We start from the raw sequence: 20915 nt of genomic DNA on the forward strand, positions 1-20915 counted from the left end.
TGACAACAAAATATTCAAAACTAGCCAAGAAAGCAAGCGATGAAGTGACATAAAAATTGTTTAGCTATCATTTCACTGTATTTCACTTCACTCGGGTGGAATTCCAGCATCCCTTGGAAGCTTAACTAGCTAAGTTTGAGTGTGATAAGTTGACATCTTAACAAAGACATTGCAGAAGAAATTGTTTAGCTATCCTTTCACTTTATCTTTGGGAATTGTCGCTCTTCACTCGGGTAAAATTTCTAGCATCCTCTCAACCTAAAGATCCCACTGAATCTGTTGAGTTGATTTCTTGATCAAAAAACGCTAAACTAGCTAACGATCTCATTCTGTCTGCTGTTAGTTGATTTCTAGACTAAGAAGTTGCTGCAAATTAAATAGTTTAGCTATCATTTCACTCATTACTCCGGTGAAATTTCAGCATCCCTTAGAGTCCCTTAAGTAGCTAAAGATCCTACGGAGTCTGCTATCATTTCACTGTATCTCTCTCTACACTCAGGTGAAATTCCAGCATCCCTTCAAAGCTTAACTAGCTAAAGATTCCTCCGAGTCTGTTGACTTGAGTTCTTTATCAAAAACCTCGATGAAGATGAAATTGCTTAGCTCTCATTTCATTTTATGTCTCCCCACTCTGGTGAAATTCCAGCATCCCTAAAGCTAAAGAACCCTCCGAATCTGTTGAGTCAGTGGAGATGAAATTGTTTAGCTATCATTTTATATCACTTTATCTTTCTTTACTCAGCATTCCTTCAAAGCTTAAGAGATCTCACTCTGCAGTTAGGTGATTTCTTTACGCAAATCGTCGATGGAGATGAAATTATCTAGCTATCATTTCACTTTATCTGAATTATCCCTTTATTCACTTTGGTAAAATTGGTGCAAATGAAATTGTTTAGCTATCATTTGACTTTATCTCTCTTCACTCAAATGAAATTCCAGCATCCCTAAAGCTTGAGATCCCACTGAGTCTGCTGTTAGTTGACTTCTTTACCCAAAACGTCTGTGCAGATGCCCTTCAGCTGGTGCATGACATGGGATATGCGCCTTGTAAAGCTTCCCTGGCTCAGGCTCAGGCAAAGGGAAGCAGCGCAGCAGTCGAAGAGTGGGGCATCCAAGTGCAAAGTCCAATCAAGCATTACAACGCCACGTTTCCGACTTCCGATGTGAGTTTCATATTGCTGAAATGTGAGCAATGCCAAAAAACAAAGAGATGTGTGAAGGGCTCGCAGCAAGTGCAAGTGGAAGTTCCCCCCTCTCTCTCTCTCTCTCTCTCTCTCTCTCTCTCTCTCTCGACTCCCAACTGCAGTTTAACTGCCGCCTTCCACTTGATTAAACACTTTTATCCAGGCAAGTTGTGTGTCTCTCTATCTCTCTCTTTGTTGGCGATTCTGTGAAATGTGTCAGGGGTCTGCCAGGACATTGTCCGAACATCTCTCTTCCTCCTTCCTTCCACCGTTCTTTTGCTGTGTAATTTGATGCCAGACAATGATCCGTTGACGCTTGATCTTCAAGCTGCGCTGAGTCAACAGTCGGTTGGAAAAACGGTTACCGCAATGACAGGTGCACTACTCCAGCTACAGCTACAGCTGATCATCATCATCATGATGATCGTGATGATGCAAGGATGCACCTTTCTGCAACTGCAGCCACTTGCCACCAGGGGTTGCTCGAGTCGCCTCCTGTTGTTGTGTGCGCTCGAGTGTAATGCAAAACGTGTGTCGGGCGTTAAAGAACTCGAACTCGAACTAAAAGGCAACAGCAGACGTCGCTTGCAGACGTAACTGAAACAGGTACAACGCAGAAAAACCGTTCAAAAGGAAGCAGCTCGGTCAGCTCCAGGGACAGGGGAAGGTTCGGGGGAACATGGAGTTGGGGGTAAACAGCCTCTCTCATCCCTCATGCCAGGACGTTCGGCGTTCATTCAACTGCTGGCGCAGAAGCAAACGCTGTTGTTTGTCCTTTCGACTAGGCCAGGATCAACGGTCGCTGTTCAGTTTATTGAACTATAAAATGCAGTTGCCTTCATCATCATTATTATTAAAGTAGAGTCCTTCAGCTGACACACACACCACACACAAGGAAGACTAAGAAGCAATGAAGCAGGAGCAGTAACAACAACCTCTGTCCGTTCGTCTGTTCGTTCGCATGCCTCGAAAGGTCAAACGGTTTAACGTCTCTCAAATTGCGAATGCCCATGCAAAACTATTCCAAATTATATATATCCATTCTCTTTGTATCTACAAATTCCTTCTACACAATTTACTTGCCTTTCTGCAATTGTAATCGGCTTATTTTGCAAATTATTTATAAGTTTCTTTTTGTGAAGTTGCTCAAACTGCGTGCACTGAGAACAAAAGTTTTCAATTCAAATTTTGGTCTTAGTACTAAGAATTTCAGTCTAAAAAGTGTAAATTCTTAGAACAGAAAACACATCTTGATTTTATTATATTTTGATTTTATTTTTATTTATTTTATTGTTTATTTTTTCTACTATATACAGACAAAGATAAAGTTAAGATCAAGTATACAACAAAGTAAACGATTTATTTAAAACTTAATACGGTCGTGATATATATAATATGCTATTATTTTAATATATATTTACAGATAACAAAGATGTTTTATGTATACGTAACCGGTGACATCTTTTATTCTTATTTATATAGAGAAGAAATTCAGGAATATTTCTCATTTGGTTCTTGAATAAAAATATGGTAAGTTCTTTTTTTTTATTTACAATCATCATAAACGTTTACTAATATACATTTTTGTTTTTGTTATTTAGGTGGATGACTACGCTTATTCTGGAAGATCCTTTTAGCAAAAGGATGCTTCGACTTCAACATTCACATCCTGGACATTAACGTGACATTGTAATGCTTGATTCACATCCTGGACATTAATCATACATGTATATACATAATTTGTCAATTTACAAGTACAGCATTCAAACGACCTCTAATCTAATTGCATTAATTGTTGATATAAATACAAAATATGTTTTGCCAAATAAGTAGTGTTAAAAATTAGCTTAATAACAAACAATTGTATATTATAGTAAAATGCACAGACTTAAAATAAATAAACAACACATTCTCAATTAAAGAGAATATCCTAGAAATTTCGATTCATATCAATAGCTTTGGTCCTTACGAACCCAGTAATATGTGTCCCTTGAAATTGCGTCAGGATATGCTTCAGATATAGCTTATTTTCTAAAAAGGACATTCGCTTATTCGCTATAACTCCGCCAAATCCTTAAGGATCCGGCAAGGACACACTTTTTTTGTAATCATTATAATTAGTATTATCGATTTGCATTCAAGGATTTTTAATAACGTTGCCAAAATTACATCTGAAAATTTTACAAGGGGTAGGCATTGAAATTTTGCTAAAATTTTGAAAAAGTCGCCATATCTCAGCCATTTGAAGTCCGATCGGGATGTCCTTTGGCACAAGGATAGCTCTATTCAATATAAACCGATTGACATTTTCAAAAGGACGAAAATCCTTACAGGACTCGAGATAATAGGAAATTTTTTCATACAGAAAATAGGCTATAACTCGCGAATGTCCTGGCGTATCCTGGCAAGCTATATGTCAAACGGTGCGTATTGAGGAGACCTATCAATTGGCCAAAGGACATTCAAATCGTCCTTGTAGTTCTCGAGATATCCTGGATTTTGTGATTTCGGCCTGTTTCCTTAGCCCCTCGGACTGAAAAAACACAAGTGTTGGATTCTTAGATGACCCCATATTTTTTTTAATGCTGTTCGATAGAGGAGGTCCTTGTGATCCTAGCAAGATGTGCCCTTTGAAAATGCGGCAGGACATAGCTGAGATATAGCTTGTTTTCGAAAAAGGATATGCGTTTTTTCACTATAACTCGGCGGAATCCACAAAGATCTGGCAAGGAAATACTTTTTTGGAGCCAGGATAACGAATAGTAAAGATTTGCATTCAAAGATGTTATTCTTAAAAAAAAATTACACTTCATATTTGCTTTCAAGCATTTTAACTTTGCTTCGGTTTTTTGCTTTTTTTATTTATTTTTATTATTTCACAATTTAATAATTTTAGCTTAATACATTTTAGGAAATTAAAAACAAACATTACATATATGGTACACAGTAGCTGCCTTTAGTTTTTCATGATGTGAGCCAAAGCGATGATGCATAGTAGACACTTTACTGCAAGTACAAAAAGAAAACACAGAAATTAGTTTAAAATGAATTGTAAATTCAAAGTATTTTTATGGCATAGATTATTTTCGATCTTACAAATCGTTCAATTTAGTTATCTTAATACAAAATCAAGTAAGAAAGCTACAGTCGAGTGTACTCGACTGTGAGATACCCGCTACCCATTTTGAATAAAAGAAATATATTTTGCGGTATTATTCTCAAAATATACCAAATATACTACAAAAAAATACTAAAAAAAATATACCAAATGGTATATGTAGTATATCGATATAGTACCGTATTCAAAATATACCATAGACGGCACAATATACCAGATTGTCTGCCAAAGCAACTCAGACCCCTAGTAAGTAGGCGTTTTTGCCCATACAAAAGTATTTCTTTAATAACTTCGACATTCGATTTTTATCTGATCGCAACCAAATTTTCAGGAATCATAACTACTATAGTTGTTATTGTACATACCAAAATTCGTAACTCTAGCTTTAAAATTACGCTTGTTATTCGATTTTTTTTGATTTGCGGGGGCGGAAGGGGGCGTGGCAAAAATTTGAAACAAACTTGATCTGCGTGCAAACATAACAAATGCTGTCGAAAATTATAGCTCTATCTCTTATAGTCTCTGAGATCTAGGTGTTCATACGGACGGACGGACAGACGGACATGGCTATATCGTCTCGGCTGTTGACGCTGATCAAGAATATATATACTTTATCGGGTCGGAGATTCCTCCTTCTACCTGTTACATACATTTCCTGCCGGCACAAAGTTATAATACCCTTCTACCCTATGGGTAGCGGGTATAATCAAGTAAGAAAGCTAAAGAGTGTACTTGACTGTGAGATACCCGATACACATTTTGAGTACCATCAAAACAATGCGATATTATTCATAAAATATACAATATTAATATGCCGCAAAATACTAAAAATATACCAACGTCCATATTTAGCCTATTACATTTTAAATATACCACTATCGTTAAAAATATTTCAGATTGTATGCGATATTATTCATAAAATATACAATATTAATATACTGCAAAATACTAAAAATATACCAACGTCCATATTTAGTCTATTACTATAGTATTACATTTTAAATATACCACTATCCTATTTCAGATTGTATATACCAATAAATTTACCAAAAGCTGTATTTAGTATTTATTATAGTTCTACATTCATAAATATACTCGACGGTTGAACCTGATCAAGAATTGATATACCTTATTGGGTCGAAGATAACTGATTCTACCTTTTACATACTTTTCCTGGAAGCACAAAGTTATAATCCCCCTCTATCCTACAGGTAACGGGTATTAAAATACATTTTGATTTCATTATTGCTGATAAAAATTAAAAGTTCATTCTGTGTAAATTGCACATTATTAATGCAATTACTGTTAAATTTGGATGTTGTCAATTTGTGAACTGATGACATCGAACTATTTTCAGTGAAACTTGCTTGGGATGTACCCGAGTAATAAAGTTGAGGAAGATAACTCATCTGTGTGCAAACAGAGGTGCGTCAACTGTGAATATAAGAGTGTGAGTATTGATTACAGGGGCAACCTTAACCCAAGCCAAAAAAGAAAGAAAAAAAAAACCAAAATCTAAACAACATTGGCAAGAAGGTGTGTTTTGGGTCTCTCAGAGACGACAGTCGACAATCAGCGTTGAGTCAATAGTTTAATCAGTTCAAATACGAGATACAAGATACAACATCAGTCTTTGACTATGAATTGCGAGTTTCGTTTCGTTTCGTTTTAGATTTGAATACGCAATGCAGCCGGCGTCGATTTTCTCCAGCTCCTTTTAACTCCCTCAATTTAGGGTTGGGATTCGTTTTTTTTGGATTGTTTTTTGCCACGCTAAGTAAATATTTTAGTTGAATGATAAAAACGAAATGAAACGAGTTGCAGTTGCTGCTGCTGCTGCTGCTGCAAGAGTGGGAGTAACAGGAGCTGTGGCATGCGACGTGTGGCATGCCACACACACACCAAGGGTAAAAAAAGCGCACGCAGATGCATTTGTCGAGCTCGTGTTTATTTTGCTTGTCGCCTATTGCGTGGGACAGCGACATGTTCGACTGCTGTAGCTGCAGATACAGATACACATATGCGACTATAGATACAGATACAGATACGGATAGAGATAGAGATAGATACAACAACATGGAAAACTTAACTAAAGATTGTTGCCATGGCTATCGAAGTCGAAGCAAACACATGAATATTCAATCAGTTTGTAATGTTGCGAGGGTGGCTCGCAATCGTGGCTTGAACCGACCGTTAGCACCGCCAGAGGGTGAATTTTCTAGAGGGGTGAGTTCAACACAGTTGTTGGTTGGGGAGTGGAGAAGACGAAGGGACTAGAAAGCGGGGAAAGAAAAAGGCAAATAAGTCACACGCTTGTCGTGAGCCGCGAAATTGAGCGCAAAGCAAGCGAAACTAAGTAAATCCAGCGATAGATGATATTACAAAGAAGAAAGAGAAATTATAACAGAAGATAGAAGAGATGAAGAAAAAATGAAGTCCTATAAAGAAAGAGAGAATAAATACTACTGTAACATATCGCAGAATAGATGAAATACAACTTGGAATATAGACCTATAAAGATAAAGATTCTAAAAAGTAGATGTGACGAGAAGCCTATTAAGATGTTATGATGTTTGGTGAAAGGAGTGAAGATCGATTTAATTGAGAAAAGTAAATCAAGGGATAGAAGATATAACGGAGAAAAAATACTTTTACAAAATTGAAGGAGACTAGACAGAACATAACAGATGAAAAAAAAACCTAGATCGAAGTTCTATAATGAAAGATATGCTAGAAACTAGATGTGGAAAGTTGCCTGTTAAGAAGTTGTGAATTTTAGAGAAAAGAATGAAGATCGGTTTTACTTCAAAGAAGACTAAGGAAGTAAGCCAAGTGATAGAAGATACAACCGAGAAGAAATACAACTTAGAAATACAAAAATATATCGAATTAACATAATAAAAATACTAAAATATGTCAAACGCTATATTTGGTATATAGATATGCCAAATATTCTCCACACCTAAGTATATCTTATAATAACTTATAGAATTTGTATATAAAAACTTAGAATGAACGGAAAAAATGACTACAAAATTCAGATGATTAGACAGAAGAGATGAGAACCAAACTTGCAATGAAATCCTATAAAAATATACCAAAAAGTAGATGTAATTTGTAGTATTTAGCAAATGAGACTATAACGGAGAAGAAATACTGCTAAATTGAAGAAGACTGCAACAGAAGACTTAAATATTAAAAACCAATCTTACAATGAAGTTCTATAACGAAAGATATTCTAAAAAACTATATGTTACAAGAAACCTATTAATAAAGTGTGATATTTGAGAAAAGAGTAAAAATCGTTTTTACATAGAATGAAATACACGATGACAGATATTAATTTAGACAAGTTTTGAGTGGGAGAGAAGGTGAAAGTTATTTCAACATTCGTTGAAAGAATCGTTGCTTTTTATAATATGTAAGTGCAAAAGAATAATCCCGAAAAGTAATCAGCGAATGACTCACGGAGAATGAGAAGGAAAAGACAGCTATCGACTTTAGTTCGCCCTGACGAAATATCTATAGGCGATCCATTATCATTGTGTTCGTCATCCCCCCATCCCCCCTCCTCCTCTTTCTCCCACCGTTCAATATTTTGATCTTGATCTAAGCGAATCGGGGTTTCCGTCTCGTTTGTCATTTGTCCCAGGCAAAGGCAAAGGCAAAGTGAAAACGCGCAACGCGTATCGAACATCAGGCAATAAGCCAAAGTCGAAACCTATCTCCACTAATAATATACACTCTACACACTAAACTTTACTCTACTCATACTTTATTATTATATATACTTACGTCGTTTCTTATAATAATGAAAATAAGTTTTGTATCTGTATGTAAGTCGGAAACACACTATCAAGAGAATAGATAACGCGTGAGCAAACGTCTCTAGCTTCAGCTCTAGCCTCGTTTCAGTTTAACTCTTAAAAGAAAAACCCAAAGTAGTGAGCGAATTGAGTATGCACGACTGATTGTATACCCTATATTCCTTCAACTAGTATTGTATTGTAAATTGTATTGATAAATTGATGTGCTATAAAATGCTAAGGAAAATACTAAATTGATATGCTATAAAATACTGAATAAAATACTGAATTGGTATGCTAAAAAACACTAACACTATGCTACAAAATATTAAAAAATACTAATTTCATATGCGATCAAATATTAAAGCAAATACTATATTTGAATGTATTAAGATACTGAATAAAATACTAAATTAATATGGTTTAAATTCTAAATTGCCATGCTATAAAATACTAAGTAAAATATTAATTGTTTTATAAGGAAAATACTAAATTGATATGCTATAAAATACTGAATAAAATACTGAATTGGTATGCTAAAAAACACTAACACTATGCTACAAAATATTAAAAAAATACTAATTTCATATGCGATCAAATATTAAAGCAAATACTAAATTTGAATGTATTAAGATACTGAATAAAAAACCTAATTAATTATAAAATACTAAGTAAAATATTAAATTAATATGCTATAAAAAACTAAAGAAAATACTAAATTGATGTACTACAAAATACGACAGAGAATTCTAAACTTATATGCTATAAATTACAAAAGACAATACTAAATTGACATCCCATAAAATACTAACTATATCCCATAAAATACTTACTTACTAAGTTGCTATCCAAAGAAAATACTAGATTGGTATGCTATGAAATACTAAATTAATGTACAATAATATACCAAATGCCAAATTTGCATGCTATACAATACTAAAAAAATACTAAATTGATATTGTCTAAAATACTATTCTTCGTATTTCTCATTGAGAAATGTATTCATAATAAAAGCTCTTGCTCAACTGACATCAAGTAGATTTTAAGTCAGACCTTGATTCTTTTAATTTTGATTGACGATTGTATTTTTCAAATTTGATATGCTCCAAAATACTATTAGCTATTATCGTAATTTGTATGGAGGAATATGTAATATATTTATATTTAAAGCTGTTGCTTAAGACAACTCAAAGATGTTTAATAAGAGATCTCTGATTAAGGTAAGGGACAAGCTACACATTTAATTTCCTAGTTGACTATGTTACCCTCTCAGCAGTCACTAATAGATTACAGGGTATGAACACGCAAACAGAACCGAACAGAAGAGAACAGAACAGCATAGAACCCAAAAGCCATCGACAATGCCGACAACAAATTCACCTGATATCAAAAGTCGTCAGCGTCAGCGTCGTCGGCTTAAATCTCAAGAGCGCGCACACATACAGGAAATCTTCCCCCTTTGGCCCCCATCTATCGAAAGAGGTGCTGAGTGCGGTGGCTGCTTACTTGCTTGCTTGTTTCGTAGATTGTTGAAGGTGGAAAGTATATCGCTTATCGCTTGGCAAAATCATCGATCATCTCAAATTCACGATCCATCATCATTAGCGATAAGACTCTGTGTGTGGACTCGGTTTGCTCCAAATACGCTTGAAGTTTCCACATTTTGCCGCACGCTTCGCACTCTTCATCCCCCTCCCCGCCCCGCAAAAGAGCACCTTAAGGTCATCGAAGAAGCCAAAGTGCAGATCACCAAATCAATAATAACAACAACAAGAAAACAAAAGAACAAAAATGATCTATTGTGCTCTAAAGGTGCTACGACTATCTACTATCCACCTATAGACTCTGTCCTCCAAGTCCGAAGTTATCTCTTGCATTGCAGCGACGTATCGCTACACAGTGAGAAAAAAAATAGTAAATACAAAATTAGAACATATTAAATTGCATTAATTAATCATATTGTGATCGATTGACTGCTATTATTATGTTTAAAGTGACTCCTGCATTAACTTTATTAATTATATATTATATTATAAATCTTTTTTATTTATTTATTTACTTTAATTTGATTTAATTATATGCCTATTTATTTTGTGTATTTGTTTATCTTTATTTTATGACTTATGACTTTTTTTATTAAGTTTCTTTCAGTATTTATTTTCTTTCTTTTTTTATTTATATAAAAGTGAATTTCATGTCACGTTTGAGTGTTATAATGATAATGATAAAAACTACTTCTAAATAAACTTTATAAAATAAACCATTTTTATTTGTTTATTTACTTTAATTTGGCTTAAATATATTTATGTATATCTACTATGCCTATTTATTTTGTATATTTGTTTATCTTTATTTTATGACTTGCATTTATTTATTTATTTTTTTCTCTCAGTATTTTTTTTCTTTCTTTATATTCAAGTTAAATTAGTGTCATGTTTATAATCTATTTTTACCGATTAAATAGTTTTATTATACATAAACTTTGTTAAAGAAATAATTTTTTTATTTCATATTTGCTTTTATTATATAATATTTATGTTTACCAACGTTCATTAATTTGTATTTGTTTCTCTTTATTTCATGACTTTTGTTTATTTTTGCTTTATATTTTTGATATTAAGTTTTCTTCCGTATATTTATTTTTTAATTTTATTCATATTTCATTTATATTTTATTTTTGTGTTTTTTTCATATTTTATTTTATAATTTTGTATATTGTCACATTTAAAACCCAATTTTAATATTCAACTGAATTTAGTGTCACGTTTTGCTTTGCATTACCAACTTTTTCTCGCTGTGTAGAAATCTATTCTATTGATGGGTACAAAGCTAAGCAGAATAACCCGTAACCCGTAAACCGTAAACGTAGCCGTAACCGCAACCGTAAGCAGAGCCGTAACCGATTCCATGGCTCGATTCGCCTTGAGTCTTGTGGCTGGCTGGCTGTTTATCTTTATTGTGGCCTCATTTTTCCCCACCTCGGAATTCGTTTTCGGTTTTGTTTTGTGTATTTTTATTTTTTTTATAATTTCTAAGACGCGTTGCGCTCCCAATTGATTGGCCGCTAAATCATGTCACGTGCTCGATTATACAGTCGAGATATATACACAATAAATAATCATTCCGAAATGCACTTCTAATGCGTCTTTACTTCGACGTCTTCAGCGTCTTTTGCTCTCTCTATCTCGGACTCTTTACACTATATATACATATATATGTCATGTATATATGTATATCTCCTTCTCGCTCTCTATCTGCGCCTCGCCAATTTTTTATGATACCCTCGACTAGCCTGGTTTTCCAACTTGTTGTTTATGCCTCTTGTTTTTATGAAGCTATTTACACTTGACAAAAAAAACAAAAAACCAATTGCAAGAATATCAATCCATCATCGAACCAATGACTCATTGAACTGTGAGAAGTCTTCTCATGGTGTTGATAACTTAAGTTGAACTACACTTGGACTGTATTCCGCAGGAAATCTTCCCTTCTTTCTGATGGAAAATTCTCTAGTTCTTAATTTTACTCATCAGCAGCATAGCAAAGATGTAAAGTTAATTCTTATTTGATTTGCAAATTGAAATCATAAATACATAGAATACTACTATCATAAAAACATATATACTAACACTAAAGACTGTATTCCGCAGGAAATCTTCCCTTCTTTCTGATGGAAAAGTCACTAGTTCTTAATTTTACTCATCAGCAGCATAGCAAAGATGTAAAGTTAATTCTTATTTGATTTGCAAATTGAAATCATAAATACAGTCGATATATACTACAACTAAAGATTATGTACTGTATTCCGCAGGAAATCTTCCCTTCTTTCTGATGGAAAAGTCACTAGCTCCTAATTTCACTCCCACAAGCATAGCAAAGATATGTAGATACTTCTCAATTATTTTGTTAATTGAAATCATAAATACAGTCGATATATACTACAACTAAAGACTGTATTCCAAAGGAGACTCTATTCCTCGGGAAACTTTTCCTTCTTTCTGATGGAAAATTCTCTAATTTTGACAAGTTTAAGATAAAATCAATTGTAAGTTTACTCACCAGCCGCATAACAAAGACTTCAAAGATACTTCTCAATTGAATACTGAAATTAAAAGAAGATAGAAATGTAGATTGAAGAAATTTACAAAAACTATTTAATTGCAGTGTAGTGGAATATTGTATAAATAAAATTGTTTATACTTGTAGGAACACTCGATTAGCGGTGTGTGTGCAGATGTATGTGATGTAAGAGGCAGCTGCTGTCATAAAGCGGCAAAAGCGATCGCTAGATCTATCTATCAATCGATCTAGAGATAAGAGATATTACAGTTGAGTTGGCCAAGATAGTCAGCACACTTTACAAATAAAAGAAAAACACACGCTTTGAATTGCATTGAGCACTGCAAAGTTGAGTTGACGCCAATCGTTGAGCCCCAGCAAAGCCCCCCAAAAAGTATCTCTATCTATCTATCTATCTATCTATCTTACTAGCTACCTCGCGTATCGTATCTGTTTGTATATTTCTCTCGGGGGATTTAGTTCCAAAGACGCTGTAAACGATTTTTAAGCCTTTTTCCCCTGCGCGTGATAAATGAAAAAAAGTTAAGTCGATGTTACGATATTATGATATGCGATGGTTGTCAAATGTTGATTGAGACTTTTGTCAATACTCGATTGCATCAGTGATCGCAATTTGGTGATCACACACATTTCCTTCATTTTTCATTTTTGCACTGACTCAGCTGCCTTATGTAGAATGAATCATCCATCGGTTCAGGGTCTGTTTTGGCTTCTCAATGGGGGTTTTACGTAGTGCTTAACACTGCTCCCTATCAGTGCCAAAAAAACAAAAAGCGAAACAAAAACAAACGAAATAATTTACGTTTACTGTATCTATCTATGGACAAACCTAATCGCAGCGTACATCATTTAGTTGTAGTTTGTTTTTTTCGTTGTCTTGTCTCTTTGAATTGGCCAATGACGTTGTCGATAAGCGTCCGTGTATGTGTGTATGTGTGTGAGTGGTGTGTGACCAACATTTGGGCCCATAAATCGTTTCCAGTTAAACTCATTATATAATTGACCATTTTGATGGCATATTACAATGTACTTTGGCTTCTCATACATAATTACCGAACCCAATTTCGAGTGCTTCCTAGATGTCCTGTTTTGTCCTGTCCTGTGTCCTGTGTCCTGTTCCTCCCTCAATCAATAAATGCGAACGCATAATTCATGGAGAAAACCTCCCGAAACCGATTCCCACATCTATCTAGTTTGCCCACCTGTCCATCATTTATGTATTATCGATTGTACACTGAGTGAAACGACGAGTTTGCAATACACTAAAGTGCACATGAAATATTTGGTCTAAATAAATATTGATTTGTGTAATACTTTTATCAAATATTGCATATACATTTATTGAAAAGAAAAGTTAATTTGCGCACTTCACATTATATATTAAAGATATAAAAACCAATGCAGCTGTTGTGCATCTAGAATTTAAAGAAATCTAATACAACAACTAAACAGCTGTTATAAATCTGTCACATAGATTCCATATGCGGAATATAGCTGAAAAAACTCATCTAATGGATGAGTTCTCTTGGTTAGTTTTGTTGGAAAACTAATGATAGCTTACTAAGTCAACAATTATTTGTATATAATCGTTTGGATGATTATATTAAGCATATACCGAAAATATAGCAGTTTGCATCTCAAAAACTCATCTAATGGCTGAGTTCACTTGGTAAGTTAAGCTGCAAAACTAATGGTAGTCTACTAAGTCGACAGCTATTTGTATACAATCGCTTAGATGATAATAATAAGCACATCCTGAAAATTTCAGCTTGATAGCTTCACTCTTGGCCGAGTTCACTTAGTTAGTTTAGCTATAAAAATGAATGTATGATAGTTTTATTTCCGAAACTTGCTTTGCATTAGTTATGCGATATTTCTATGATATATAATTAAATATCACTTATGTGTCTACTATTTTCACTCAGTGTACACTTTGCTTCACCCCTTCCCCCAACCCCTCGCTGTCTGACCAACTGAAGAAGCACTAAAATGGGGATAACATTGGTTTTTGTGTCTGCTGCTATTCCACCCACCCATCCACTCTGTCTCTCTCTCTCTCACTCTCTTCCTCTCTCACTCTTTATCATCCCCTCTGTGTATAGGTGTGTGTGTATCTTGCAGATACCCAGATACACAAGTGTTGCCCAGGTAACTAAAACCATGAGAATTGTACATAACAAACCAAAACGCAAGTTGGGAATGGGGCAGCTCTTCTCTTCCTACACACAACTACATACATACATATGCTTTTATATATAGGGGTGGATCCCCTTCTCCCCCTACTCCCCTCCCAGACTCGCTCTGCTCTGCTCTGTGTGCTGCGGGTGCGCTACTTTTGTTGCTGCTGCTGCTGCTTTGGCTGATGTTGTCATTGGCCAGCCGCCACCTTCAGTTTTGTTCGCCCGCATGATTTCATCTGAGCGAAGAAGAAGCAGCAGCAGCAGCAGGTAAAACAAGCTTACGCTGCTTCTGCTGCTGGATGCAATAACAGCAAATCGATAAACTGTTCTCGTTTCAATCGTCTCTGCAGCTGCGACTGTTTTGTGGTTCGTTGACTAAATGCGGGCGTGTGCGTTATATACACACCAACACACACACACACACACACACATACATCTGGCATGACTAGTCGGGCATTATGCTGTGTAACAAACAACAAGAAAAAAAAAAATCAATGCGCAGCAGCAGCAGCAGCAGCCACCGCAAGCAGAGCAGAGTAAACGAATCACAAAAACGCAAGTCACGCGGGAGATGTATGTACACTCACACACACACACATACACACACACAGGCAGACAGCCGCGCCATCATTGCCCATGTGCGTGTGTAGAGAATAGAACGACGATGTAAATGGTCGGTCCTGCGCAGCAGCAGAAGCTGAGACAGAGATAGCAGCAGCCGAGAGGCTGCTGTGGTTGGTTCACACACAGACACAGCAGCGATACACGCACACACACACAACAGCACAGACAGCGACTGCGCTGCTCCTGCGCCACAACGAGAACAAATCTCAAATAAGCAAAAGGAAATACATACAGACATACATACATGCATACGAATGCGAATGCGAAGGAAACACACGGCTCCAAAAAGCTGTGCTGCTCGCAGCGACGTCGACGTCAGCTGCTGTGGCTGCTCCTCGTCTGCCCAATTGCCAGGCAGCAATTTATCAGCAGCGCTTCTTGCCCAACACAGATGCGACGTCAACGCAGCAGCAGCAGCAGCAGCAGCGTGCTGCCGTCGCCTGCGTCAGCGTCAGCGTCATGCGCTCTCTTGCTCTCTTCGTCGTGTGTGTTGCTCGCGCTCTCACGTCGCTCGTTTTGTCTTCGTGCCTGCTTGGCGTATCTATGTGACTTATCTGTGTGAGCACTCGGCATGTGTGCGTCTGTGCTTCACTCTCTCTCTCTGCTGCTGCTGCTGCTGCTGTTGATGTTAATGTCGAGAGAGAGGAACACTCTCTGCTGCTGTGGCGGCTGGCTATGCGCTTTGATTATACCTAAAAGTGCTGCTGTTTGGTTTGTCTTCGGCAATGTCGTTGAACGCGAGCCTCGTGTCTTCTCGTCTCGCCTCGTGAGCCGACGACGTCGACGTCGCTGTCGCTACTTCAATTGAATTGTAATGAGCGTGTGGCGGCAATGTTGTTGTTGTTCTTCTAGTTGTTGTTGCTTTTGGAAAATTTGTTAAAATTTTCGTCGCCAGGTTTACGGTTTTTTGCGTTTGACTGTTTTTGTTGTTGTTGTTAATGCGTTTTACGCTTTACGTTTTATGTTTAATGTTTCATTTTCGTCGCCGCTCTCGCTGTTGTCATCTTCTCTCTGTCTTTCTCTGCTACCTTTTGTGACTCTTTCTTTCTCTCTTACTCCAAACTTCAGCTTGAACTCTAATTTGTTTAAATTGTTTTTTAATTAACTATCAACGACATTTTCTTTTCATTGTTTGTCAGCAAATTTTCGTCTCGTTTCGTTTTATTTCTTTCCTCCCCCTTTTCCCTCGTCTTCTTTTTCTTTCTTTTGACTAGTTGGTTCTGAGTCCCCCCCACTTATAATATTCATTTTGTAGTTGTTGTTGGCCATAATGAAGCTGTAGCGAGCGAAAGTTGATGACAGCGATGAATAATGTACAGTTAATTGGGATCTGTCTCATTTCGGAGAAGCTGAGATCTATTATCCGACAGTAGACGAAACATTATCCAGTACTGTACTAGTTTGTTTGGATAGTACTCGATATTATTTTGGATATTTTCGGATAATAGATAGCAACTTATCCGACAATTTGAGATCTATTATCCGAAAGTAGACGAAATACTATTCAGTACTGTACTAGTTTGTTTGGATAGTACTCGACATTGTTTTGGATATTTTCGGATAATAGATAGCAACTTATCCGACAAGTTGAGATCTATTATCCGAAGGCAGCCGAAACATTATCCAGTTCTGTACTAGTTAGTTTGATGATTTCGGATAATAGATTGCAACTTATCCGAAATAATAATAATAACAATTACTTAATAGATCTCAATTTATCCGAAATAATAAAGATAATGTTAAAATGTGGTACATTTTTTTTCTTTTTGTTCGTCTACCCATGATGAGATTATGAAAAATGAAATGAATTTTATAAATATATTCGATTGTTTGGATTATACAAGTTAAAGACATTACATCTCACAAAACAAAAGAAAACCTTGAAATGGATTAAAAGACTAGAAAATTATTGTCCGAGATATCGGAAAAACATATTAAATATAGAACATATCTAATTTAAATATGTTATTTAAAGAATTTGAATATGAATTTTCTGAGCTAATATTACAGCAGAAGTCTGAACACTATTCGGAAAACATACAAATCATTCTAAATTTTGATTAACCTACTGAAACTTAACTTAAGACAAAAAAAAAATATATATATACATACATATCTATTGTGGTATATATAAATATATTATTGGAAGCATTATATAACTGCAAAGATTATTCTATCGCACTATTAAATCTTGATTCGAACAATTATATAACTTCAAAGATTACTCTAACATATTGCACTATTGAATCTTGACAAGTGATCTCAACCCATGTTCTTCAGAGCAAAGTAAAAAAAAAATCGATTCTAAATTATTAATCTTAAAAAGAATAAAGAGTCATGTCTTCAGAGCAAAGTCAAAATGTATTCCTCAGTTATGGCAATTGGATTTCAAGTTCCAGCGAAACTATGAAATTAATCATTGATTATCCTTATCGATTTTTGTTGCTTGTGGTTTTTCATTCTTTTTGTGTGTTGATGAAATCACAATGCTGCGATTCCAATGCACTCGTGACTCATGCGATTGAATTGAATGAGTTGGCCAACACTGAGCTGCTGGAATAGCTAAAGATATGCCTATATATACTATATAGTCTAAAAGTTATTTATAAGATTATTCAAATTTATTAAATTTTTCTTTCAACACTGCTATTTCAAAGTACAAAGCACTTATCCATATTCGCTAAAATATTGAACTAGTCAAAATGAAAGAAGAAATGTTTAATTATTAAAAATTAAATACTTTAAGCTGTTATAACTAAATTGTCTCTGGAAGTTGTGTTTATAAAAGTATAGTCGCTAGCACTGCTATTTCAATGTTTAGCTCTAATCGCTTTGGCTTTCCCCGACTGCATTTTGACTGCGTTGTCGTTGTCCTTGACCCTGCTGCGAATTGTTGTTGCTGTTGTCGCTGTTGTTGTTGACTAATTGCGGCTGGCAGTTTTTCCAATTTCCACGCTCACCTCGAAGCAGACGCGACGGCGATGCTAGCGTCGCTTTTCTTGTTGTTGTTGTTGTTGGCTCTTTGCTTGTTCTATTTTTAAAATTGAAACACGCCAACGAGACGCGTAATAACCATAAATAGTTCCAAATATTTCACTGCCCGCTCGCGTGTTGTCTCTCTCTCTCTCTTTCTCTCTCTCTCTCTGTCTTTCCGTTGTTAACTCTCCAAAGTTCTTTTAGGTGCAACAGCAGCCAAGTTCTTTGCTGCTTGTCTCATTTGCCAAAAATGTTGTTGTTCCCCACACACCCCCCCACCCCCTCATCCCACTGACTTCTCCTACTTTATCTATGCTCTTTCTCCTTCCTCTTTATCTGCGCGTTGGCTTTTGGTCAGCTTTTTGGCCTTCTTTGTTGTCGCTTATCTCTGGGCCACAAATGATTGAACGGCTGCTGTTACTGCTTTTGCTGTTGTTGTTGTCCCCACATCCTGTACTTGTGTTTTGTCTTCTCATTGTTTTTTAGTCTCTTCTAAAACACCCTCTTTTAGCATTACTTAGAGAAAGTAACCTCTAACGTTAGCTTTTTGCTCTCCTTTTACCTATAATCCATTTCAATTCTTTACTCCCAATTTTTTAACTTTTCTCCTATTTATTCTTTAATTTTTTTTTCTTACTTTCTTTTTTCTAACTTCTTTTTCTTCTTTGCTTTCATTTTCGTCTCCTCCTTTCTTCTTTTTTCTCCTCTGTTTTTCCCTTTTCATCTTTGCATTTCCTTATCCTCTATCAGTGCTCCTCCTTTCCTTTTCAACTTTACTTGTGCTTTGTCCTTTCAACGTTTTCAGCCCCTTATATAATTTACCTTCACTTTCTATATAATTAAGGCTCTCCTATGACATCTTCATTTCAATTTTTTGTTCACTCTTTTTTTTTGCTTCATCCTTCTCCAGTTTATTTGCTATTCATTTTTCTCCTCTTCCTTCTTTCTTTAATTTGTATATCTTAACTTATCTTTTCCATTTTCTTCTCTTCTTTCCTTTCATTTTCATTTGCATCTTCTCCTTTTGCCTTTTACTACTCTCTCTTTCTTTCCCTCCTCATTTTTCAACTTACACTCCTTCTCCTCTATCGGTGCTCCTCTTAACTTTTTCTCCCGCTCTCCCTTCCCTCAACCATTCTCCATCAACTGTTGTTGCGCCTTTGATGTGGTCGCTTATCTAATCGACATTCATCAGTCGCCGTCGTCGTCGCCGTTTTCCTCTTTCTCCTCCCTCACCCCTTCCTCCCCACGCAAGATTAGCGAAGCTGCGACGCCACAAAACTGAAGATAGCAGATACCAGAGTGCGAGAGAGAGAGAGAGAGAGAGCGAAAGAGAGGGGGGAAGCTTTGCTGTGTTTGTTGCCTTGTTTCATTGGCTTCTGGTTTTTTTTGCTCTGTTCTGTTCTGTTGTTGTTGTTGCCCCTTCTACCTGTCATCTTCCCCTCTTCTTTGGCCATGCAATCTCCTCATTTATTTTTGGTATTTTTATGACACCTTCCGATAGGCACAACAATTATAAGAACACACATACCGATTATTTAACGAATGCGACCAGATAACGATTCTCACTATCGACGCCTAAATACCCTGGAATATATTTGTTTTTAAAACATTTTTTTTAAACTTGAATTCTTTTTCAACAATCAAAATATGACTTTGGCAATGTAAAAAAAAATTCTTTTTAACAACTTTTCCCACTGTAGATTATTCTATTATTCTATTTATGCAATATTGAATTCAATTGAAATAATTTTACTTTTAAACTATTGTACTTTAATCTTAAGAAATTCTGTATTACAATTTTTATTCTATACTTTTCTTAAATGAAAATATCAACTATAATTATGTGAAATCTATTTACGCAAATTAAATTATATTATAAAATTATATTTTTGCACAGACATATTTATATATTCCAGGGTATCCCCATCAATAAACATTTGCAAACATTTAGTTAGAGCATAGTCTATTAATATTATTTTCATCGTTTTCAACCTGTTCTATAGTACCTTCTTTTAGCGTTACTTTCTCTAACCTCTAACATTAACTTTTTGCTCTCATATTCCTTATTATCCATTTCAACTCTTTTTTTCTACTCTTTTATTACTTTAATTTTCTCGTTTTTCTCGGATATTGGAAAAAGATTTCATAATAATAAAAGGATAGTTACCCTATTGTGCCTTCTGTATGATTACAGGGTATTAAATATATTTATATATTGATCTCACATGTTTTAAGGCATCTTTATCTATTTTTTTTCAATTTCTATTTCCCCTTTTCCTTCTTTCTCTATGCATTCGAGTTGTCTTACAACAATTGCAGGGTATCTTAAAGCAAAATGAAACATTTTCAAACTAACGTTACTCGTTACAGTTTTCAACATAATTAGAGGATATTAAACACCTTGAAGTTGTATGATTAGAAGTTACACAAGTTACCCGTCTTTGAAATGATAACAGGGTATTGAAGTGCATATTTATCTTTTCTTTCCAATTTCTTTTTCTCCTCTTCCTTCTTTCTCTATGCATTCGAGTTGTCTTTTAACAATTACAGGGTATCTAAAGCCAATTTTATGTTAATACTGTAATTGAAACATGTCCAAACTCGATACTCGATACAGTTCTGAACATAGAACACGTTGAATTTGTGTGATAAGTATTCTCGCAAGTTACCCGTTTGTGCCTTCTGATTACAGGGTATCGAAGTGCATATATTTATACATATATTGATTTCACATGTTTTATGGCGAGTTGCGCGTCGTCGTCAGTCGTCGGTTCCAGCTTCAGTTCTAATTCCAAAAGTCACAAGGCAAGTGACGAAGCGAGATAGAAGAATGGTGAATGGTGGCGTAAAGGATGGAGACGGGGTGGTGGCAAAGGGGGGGAGAAGAGAGAGAGAGGGGAGGTAAGAGAACGAGTGACGCACAGAGAACGCAACTGTACTTTTT

The 20915-nt window shown here is 35.6% G+C and overlaps 2 long non-coding RNA genes across 2 annotated transcripts in view; one reads left to right on the top strand and one right to left on the bottom strand.

Annotated features, from left to right (window-relative positions):
* Positions 1-3112, top strand: part of LOC132796126 (uncharacterized) — a 54048-nt gene extending 50936 nt beyond the window's left edge. Inside the window, exons 6-7 of the long non-coding RNA XR_009633502.1 lie at positions 2608-2714; positions 2786-3112. This is a non-coding gene — a long non-coding RNA (uncharacterized LOC132796126). The remainder of the gene's footprint in view (positions 1-2607; positions 2715-2785) is intronic.
* A 918-nt stretch (positions 3113-4030) lies between these two features.
* Positions 4031-20915, bottom strand: part of LOC132796127 (uncharacterized) — a 65370-nt gene continuing 48485 nt past the window's right edge. The window contains exons 5-6 of the long non-coding RNA XR_009633503.1: positions 12168-12210; positions 4031-4190 (exon numbers count right to left, since the gene is read on the bottom strand). This is a non-coding gene — a long non-coding RNA (uncharacterized LOC132796127). The remainder of the gene's footprint in view (positions 4191-12167; positions 12211-20915) is intronic.

The sequence above is a fragment of the Drosophila nasuta genome, chromosome X (assembly GCF_023558535.2).
Source record: "Drosophila nasuta strain 15112-1781.00 chromosome X, ASM2355853v1, whole genome shotgun sequence".
Classification (NCBI taxonomy): Eukaryota; Metazoa; Arthropoda; class Insecta; order Diptera; family Drosophilidae; genus Drosophila; species Drosophila nasuta.